Source organism: Nicotiana tomentosiformis, chromosome 7 (assembly GCF_000390325.3).
Source record: "Nicotiana tomentosiformis chromosome 7, ASM39032v3, whole genome shotgun sequence".
NCBI lineage: Eukaryota > Viridiplantae > Streptophyta > Magnoliopsida > Solanales > Solanaceae > Nicotiana > Nicotiana tomentosiformis.
The window spans coordinates 113,111,345-113,119,632 of NC_090818.1; positions in this window are offsets into that span (position 1 = coordinate 113,111,345).

Genomic DNA, 8,288 nt, shown 5'->3' on the forward strand with positions numbered 1-8,288 from the left:
AACATTTTCGGGTCGTTTGACACTACTACGGTGGTCGTTTTGTATACGAAGAGATTGGGGTGTGTTGGGCTGTTTTGTAGTATTTGATGGTGTATATAGGGCTAGAAAATGATGTATATATGTTGTTATTGTTCTGTCATTGTATTGTTGGTGTTATCTTGAAGTTGGAGGAAGGGCATATTATAGGGGAGATGCTGCCCGTTTTAATACAAAATAGGTTTGTCGTTCGTTGTGCGATAGTTGTACCTTTCGTAACTTAACGATAGTATTATTATCATTCTTGTAGATTAAGGTGCGAAGAGGTGAGTTCAACTTGGTGATTGAAAAGATTGTAATAAGGTATGTTAAGGCTAAGCCTTCCTTCATTTTGGCATGATCTCGTAGCTACATGTGTTAGTAATGAGACAAAAAGAGAAGTTCATATTCATGAATTTATTCACACTATTCTAGTCTCATAAGTTACAATATTATTCCTTATCGAGACTCTATATTCAATTTTAGTATTGTCTTCTTTCAGTCAAGAGAGCAGCAAGCCTATATATACAGTATTACAGTATTTTCATTACCATCGAGCTATAATCGATGGGCAGGCCCCTATTGGGCAACCTCTGATCAGATGGAAAGTTATATACCGAGCCTACTGTGGCCGAGCGCCTATGAGCGAGCCCAGCATGGTCGAGATACATAGCCTAGTATGGCCGAGCGCCTATAAGCGAGCCTACTATGGCAGAGCAGTTATATATACCGAGCCTTATAAGGCCGTACAATTATTTTACTTACTATATTGAAGGAGTTGAGTCAGTATCAGCAGGTAAGTATATCTCCAGATCATCTTTGACTCCCAGTTAATTTCAGTTATCATATTATCAGTTCAGTTTCAGATTTCAGTTATTTTATTGCCTTACATACTCGGTACATTATTTCGTACTGACGTCCCTTTTTTTGGGGGCGCTGCATTTCATGCGTGCAGGTTCAGACAGACAGACGGGTAGACCTCCTCAGTAGGTGTTTTCCGAGTTTCGCCTGATCGGTAAGCTCCACGTCTTTCGGAGTTGCCAGGACTAGAGTTTTGTGTACATCTTATGTATATCTGTATATATGTTATGGGTAGGTCGGGGCCCTGTTCCGATCACAGTACATCTATCAGTAGAGGCTTGTAGGCATATCCTGTTGGTTAGTGCAGTATGTTGGGTTTGTATAAATTGGTGGTTTGTCAGCTGTAGTAGCTATGACGGCCTTGTCGGCCTAGCTTTATATTGATATTTAGTTAGTGCTAGTTTCCATTCAGTTTTATATTTTGCTTCGCAAATTGTCTTGCAAGGTGGCCCCATGGCCAAAGTATGACATTATGTGTTCAGAGTCCCTTAGTCGCAATTTGGTACGCCAGGTTAGGTGAGGCACGGGGTGCTTGTCTCGCTCCTAGGTTCGGGGCGTGACAAACTTGGTATCAGAGCAGTTCTGTCCTAGGGAGTCTACAAGCCGTGTCTAGTAGGGTCTTGTTTATAGATGTGTTGTGCACCACATTATATAAGCAAGGAACTACAGGGCATTTAGGAGTTGGTTACACTTCTTTGAAATCTAAATCGTGCTATAGAACTGAGTTATAGGAAATTTGAATTAAACTTATGTGTTGGTGTTTGCATGCACAGATGACGGTGACTAGGAAGACTACGGCTAGCCAGAGGAGAGATACAGTAGTAGGTGAGGGGACCAACAGGGTACCCCCAGTAGATGGGGCCCAGTCTGAGGCTCAAGGGGAGACCCCTACTCAGCCATTACCGGCTCCTCCACCAACTACGGAGATTCCTAGGGAAACCGCACATCCAGTTCCCCCTCCACTTCCATCAGATCAGGACTTAAGGAGTGCGGTGCATTTGTTGACACAGTTGGTAGCTACCCAGCAACATGCTAGGGCATCAGCTAGTGCAGGAACTTCTGAGGGGTCTGGGAGTTCAAGGGTCCGAGAGTTTATTGCTTTGAGTCCCCCAGAGTTCACGGGGACAGATCAGAGGGAGGACCCGCAGGATTTCATAGATCAGCTTCACAGGATCTTTCGTGTTATGCATGCCACGGAGAAAGAGGCAGTTGAGCTAGCAGCTTTTCGACTCCGAGATATAGCCATCCTTTGGTATGAGGGATGGGAGAGGTCCAGGGGACGTGATACACCTCCAGCTATTTGGGAGAATTTTTCAGATGCTTTCCTTGACCAGTACTTACCGTGGGAGATCCGACAGGCTCGAGTCGATCAGTTTCTAGCCCTCAAGCAGGGTAATATGAGTGTTCGAGAGTATAGTCTCCATTTTGACTCATTGGCCAGATATGCACCATCCATAGTTTCTACTATGCGGGACAGGATTCACAGGTTTATAGCAGGGTTAGCCCCAGAGTTAACCGAGGCATGTGCCACCGCTGCATTGCAGGATAGTCTGGATATCTCTCGGATTCAGGCATTCGCCCAGAATATAGAAAGGGGTAGGCGTCGGCAGCAGGGTACAGAGAGGGCTGAGCAAGGGCAACGTAAGAGGATGAGATTTCCCAGGTCTCAGGAGCAATCTCAGGGTAGTTATAGGACCCAGTACTTCGGACGGCCACCTAGGCCTCCGCCACCTCAGTTACAGGGTTACGGGTATGACCGCTATACTCAGTCAGGACCAGGTGAGAGCTCACGGGCATCGGGTTTGCAGCGACAACGAGGTTCTGCGCAGACATGGTCATTTCCTCCGCGGTGTGACATCTGTGGTAGAGGACACTTGGGTCAATGCCGAGCAGGTTCTGATGCTTGTTATACATGTGGGCGTCCGGGGCATATGATGCGAGATTGCCCAAATAGAGATTCTGGGGGAATGGCACAACCAGCGAGTTCAGCAACAGGATCGTCTATGTCCGTGCATCCTTCAAGGCGTGAGTCTCAGTCTTCGGTTGGTAGAGGTCGAGGCAGAGGTAGAGGTTCCAGTTCAAGTGGTAATCAGAACCGTATCTATGCTTTAGCGGGTCGACAGGACCAGGAGTCTTCACCAGACGTTGTGACAGGTATATTAACCATTTGCTCTCACGATGCTTATGCTTTGATAGACCCAGGATCTACTTTATCGTATATTACCCCATTTGTCGCGAGGAAGTTTGGTATAGTGCCTGAAATACTAAGTGATCTTTTTGCGGTATCTACACCGGTCGGAGAATCGATTATTGCTAGACGGATTTACCGAGGTTGTACGGTGACAATTTGTAGTCGTCAGACCTCAGCTGACCTAGTTGAGCTAGAGATGATGGACTTTGATGCTATCATGGGCATGGACTGGTTGGCAGCTTGCTATGCCACAGTTGATTGCCGAGCAAAGGTAGCCAAATTTCATTTTCCGGGTGAGCCAGTCCTTGAATGGGTAGGTAATACACCAACACCCAGAGGTAGGTTTATTTCCTATCTGAAGGCGAGGAAAATGATCACAAAAGGGTGCATTTATCATATTGTGCGAGTTAGAGATGCAGATGCTGAGATACCTACACTTCAGTCTATTCCCATAGTCAAAGAGTATGCAGATGTGTTTCCAGATGAGCTTCCAGGTATTCCTCCAGAGCGAGAGATTGATTTTAGCATCGATTTGCTTCCAGGAACTCAACCAATATCCGTCCCTCCGTATAGAATGGCACCTGCCGAATTGAAGGAGTTGAAGGAGCAGTTAAAAGATTTGCTGGAGAAAGGTTACATTAGGCCCAGTACCTCACCTTGGGGTGCACCGGTACTATTTGTGCGGAAGAAAGACGGCTCGCTGAGGATGTGTATCGATTATAGGCAGTTGAACAAGGTAACTATTAAGAATAAGTATCCACTTCCAAGGATCGATGACTTGTTTGATCAGTTGCAGGGAGCTAGATGCTTTTCCAAGATTGATTTGAGGTCGGGGTACCACCAGGTCAGAGTTCGGGAAAAAGATATTCCGAAGACAGCCTTCAGGACCCGATATGGCCACTTCGAGTTCCTTGTCATGTCCTTCGGGTTGACTAATGCACCCGCTGTATTTATGGACTTGATGAATAGCCTATTCCGGCCATTTTTAGATCTGTTCGTGATAGTATTTATTGATGATATTCTGGTTTATTCCCGTTCAGAGGATGAGCATGCGGACCACCTGTGAGCGGTACTCCAAACCCTCCGTGATCGTAAGTTGTATGCTAAGTTTTCTAAATGTGAGTTCTGGTTGAAGTCTGTAGCATTCTTGGGGCATATTGTATCAGATGAAGGGATAAAGGTGGACACTCAGAAGATTGAGGCCGTGAAATCTTGGCCTAGACCTACCACTCCGACAGAGGTTCGTAGCTTTCTAGGCTTAGTAGGATACTATCGGAGGTTCGTAGAGGGTTTTTCTTCCCTTTCGGCACCATTGACGAAGTTGACACAGAAAGAAACTAAGTTTCAATGGACAGAGGCTTGTGAGCGGAGTTTCCAAGAGCTTAAGAACAAGTTGACCTCAGCTCCAGTTCTAACACTTCCAGAGGGTCTAGAGGGTTATGCCGTGTATTGTGATGCATCAGGTGTCGGGTTAGGATGTGTCCTGATGCAACATGGGAAGGTAATTGCATATGCTTCAAGGCAGTTGAGGAAGCACGAGAGGAATTATCCGACCCACGACCTCGAGTTAGCTGCGGTTGTCCATGCACTTAAGATATGGCGGCATTATTTATATGGTGTTCATGTTGATATATTTACTGATCATAAAAGCCTACAATATATTTTCAAGCAGAAAGAGTTGAATTTGCGACAGAGGCGATGGCTTGAGTTATTGAAAGATTACGATGTTAACATTCTCTACCATCCAGGGAAAGCTAATGTTGTAGCAGATGCCTTAAGTCGCCGATCTATGGGTAGCTTAGCACATGTAGAGCCCGAGAAAAGACAATTAGCTAGAGATATTCATCAATTGGCTTCGTTGGGGGTTCGGTTAGTAGATTCTGAGGATGGTGGAGTTGTAATCCAAAACACTGCAAAATCATCCCTCATAGCTGAAGTCAAGGAAAGGCAGTACGAGGACCCAGAGTTGGTCGAGTTGAGAGAGCGAGTTCCGCAGCAGAAGAAGCCATTGTTAGAGCTCAAGGGAGATGGGGTTCTCAGATACAAGGGTCGTTTGTGTGTTCCAGATGTAGCAGGGCTACGAGACAGGATTATGTCAGAGGCACATTATTCATGGTATTCCATCCACCCTGGATCGACGAAGATGTATCATGACATTAAGGATATGTACTGGTGGAATGATATGAAGAAGAACATTGCTGAGTTTGTCGCCCAATGTACTAGTTGCCAGCAAGTGAAGGTAGAACACCAGAAGCCCGGAGGGCTAATGCAGACTATAGAGATCCCGACATGGAAATGGGAGGCGATAAACATGGACTTTATCATGGGTTTACCTCGTTCTAATCGTAAGTTCGATTCCATATGGGTGATAGTCGATAGGCTCACGAAATCAGCTCACTTCCTACCGGTCAGATCTACATATACAGCAGAAGATTATGCAAAGTTATATATTAAGGAGATAGTGCGGCTACACGGAGTACCAGTTTCTATTATATCTGACCGTGGGGCTCAGTTTACAGCACATTTTTGGAGGTCATTTCAGAGAGGTCTAGGGACTCAGGTGAATCTCAGCACAACTTTTCATCCACAGACTGATGGACAAGCCGAGCGCACAATTCAGACGCTCGAGGATATGTTACGAGTATGTGTGTTGGATTTTAAAAGAAGTTGGGATGAACATCTACCTCTTATCGAGTTTGCATATAATAACAGTTACCACTCCAGTATCCAGATGGCTCCGTACGAGGCTTTGTATGGGCGTAAGTGCAGATCTCCTATAGGGTGGTTTGATGTTGGAGAATCTGGGTTACATGGGCCAGACCTGGTTCAGCAGGCCGTAGAGAAAGTAAAGGTTATCCGGGAGCGACTGTTGACAGCTCAGAGTCGTCAGAAGTCATATTTTGACGTGCGGCGACGAGACTTAGAGTTCAGGATTAATGACTGGGTATTCTTAAAGGTATCACCTATGAAGGGCGTGATGAGGTTTGGCAAGAAAGGAAAGCTTAGCCCACGGTATATTGGGCCTTATAGGATCATTCGGAGAGTGGGCCAACTAGCTTATGAGTTAGAGTTGCCCTCAGAATTGGAGTCTGTCCATCCGGTTTTTCACGTATCTATGCTACGGAAGTGCATTGGCGATCCTACCCGAGTGGTGCCCACGGATGATGTACAGATTACAGAGGACTTGTCATACGAGGAAATTCCAGTTGCCATCCTAGACCGACAAATCCGCAATCTACGAAATAAGGAGGTAGCTTCCGTAAAGGTTTTATGGAGGAGCAAGAATGTAGAAGAGATGACGTGGGAATCGGAGGAAGAAATGAAGTCTAAATACCCCCACCTATTTCAAAATGAAGATATGGTTCGAGATGGGACGCTACAACATAGCTCTATGTAGGCTAGCAGGTCATCAGGTAAGCTTTTATTTTTCACTTTCAATATTTATGATTTACGGTCGGTGAGGCAAATTGCTGCTATTTATAAAGATTGGCCATGTGTGGCATGCATAGTATGTTTCTGGCTACGTGCAGGTTGGTTTTAACCTAGTGTACGAAGGATACTCTGGAAAAAGTTTCCAAAGTCTCCAAGAGTAAACATTCGAGGACGAATGTTCCCAAGGGGGAGTGATGTTACACCCTATATTTTCGTATGTAAAAATGCGTCGTAAGCAAACTAATGTAGGACAAAAAAATGAGATAATATTTAAAAGTATATAAAGTAAGTTAATCATGTTACCTCTGAGGTTACAAATATTGAAGATCATGAACAACAAGTACAAAGAGGGTTGGACAGTTCAGAAGCTAAAGCAATTAAATAAAACAATGTTTCATCGAAAGTCGACAAGTTGGGAATGTTATAACATGTACCTTTGGGGTGAGACTAGGGTGATTAACATGATAAAGAGATTATGTTATGATTTATATTAGTCGTATTACATCCGTGTGTTATGTTTTTAAGTCAAGCGAGTTGTGGAACAAAAGTCGATGAAAGTCATCACAAGTTACATTCATAAGTTTTACTGAAACTTTGGGTCAAATGTAACTGCAATTTTCTCCCAATATACTTAGAGTTATGGTGTGTTCCACACATCAAATTAAAGATCTATGAGTCTATTTTCCAACGCATTAAACCATTTGTCAATACGACATCGGAGTAGAGAGATATGTGCATTTTTGCGATACTGCGCAAGCTGCTAGGTGACAAGTAGGTGTGTCACCTACTTGCTTAAATGAAAGCCCAAAAATGGGCCATTTCGGGTCGTCCAAAGAGGCCTTTTAAGGGCCTATTTTCTTCATATATTAGACTTAAAATAGAGCATAATAACCAGACATAAGCTCTGCAAAGAATCCTCCCAAAAATTTCCCACAAACCCTAATTGATTTTCTCTCCCTTTCAAGTTCCAATTGGAGGTAAAACTTAGAGTTTGAAGAACCAAGATAGGAGCTGAGTTATCCAACAAATAAGGTGAGTTTACTGCTCTCTTTCATCCATTTTTTCTGCTGTAAATTCATGGTAAGTCGTTCTATACTTGTAAGAACTCACGGGATGGTGATCGGAAGCCGTGAGTTCGAGTTATTCACTTGTAGCGGACTGTTTTGTGGACTGTTTTGTGTTGCTGTTGGGCTGCGTGTTTTATTACTATTTTGTGGAGTTTTGGAGGAGGAAGGGGGTTTATAAACACCATATAAATGTAGGGTGGTTGGCTGGTCGTTCGTCATAACATTTTCGGGTCGTTTGACACTACTACGGTGGTCGTTTTGTGTACGAAGAGATTGGGGTGTGTTGGGCTGTTTTGTAGTATTTGATGGTGTATATAGGGCTGGAAAATGATGTATATATGTTGTTATTGTTCTGTCATTGTATTGTTGGTGTTATCTTGAAGTTGGAGGAAGGGCATATTATAGGGGAGATGCTGCCCGTTTTAATACAAAATAGGTTTGTCGTTCGTTGTGCGATAGTTGTACCTTTCGTAACTTAACGATAGTATTATTATCATTCTTGTAGATTAAGGTGCGAAGAGGTGAGTTCAACTTGGTGATTGAAAAGATTGTAATAAGGTATGTTAAGGCTAAGCCTTCCTTCATTTTGGCATGATCTCGTAGCTACATGTGTTAGTAATGAGACAAAAAGAGAAGTTCATATTCATGAATTTATTCACACTATTCTAGTCTCATAAGTTACAATATTATTCCTTATCGAGACTCTATATTCAATTTTAGTA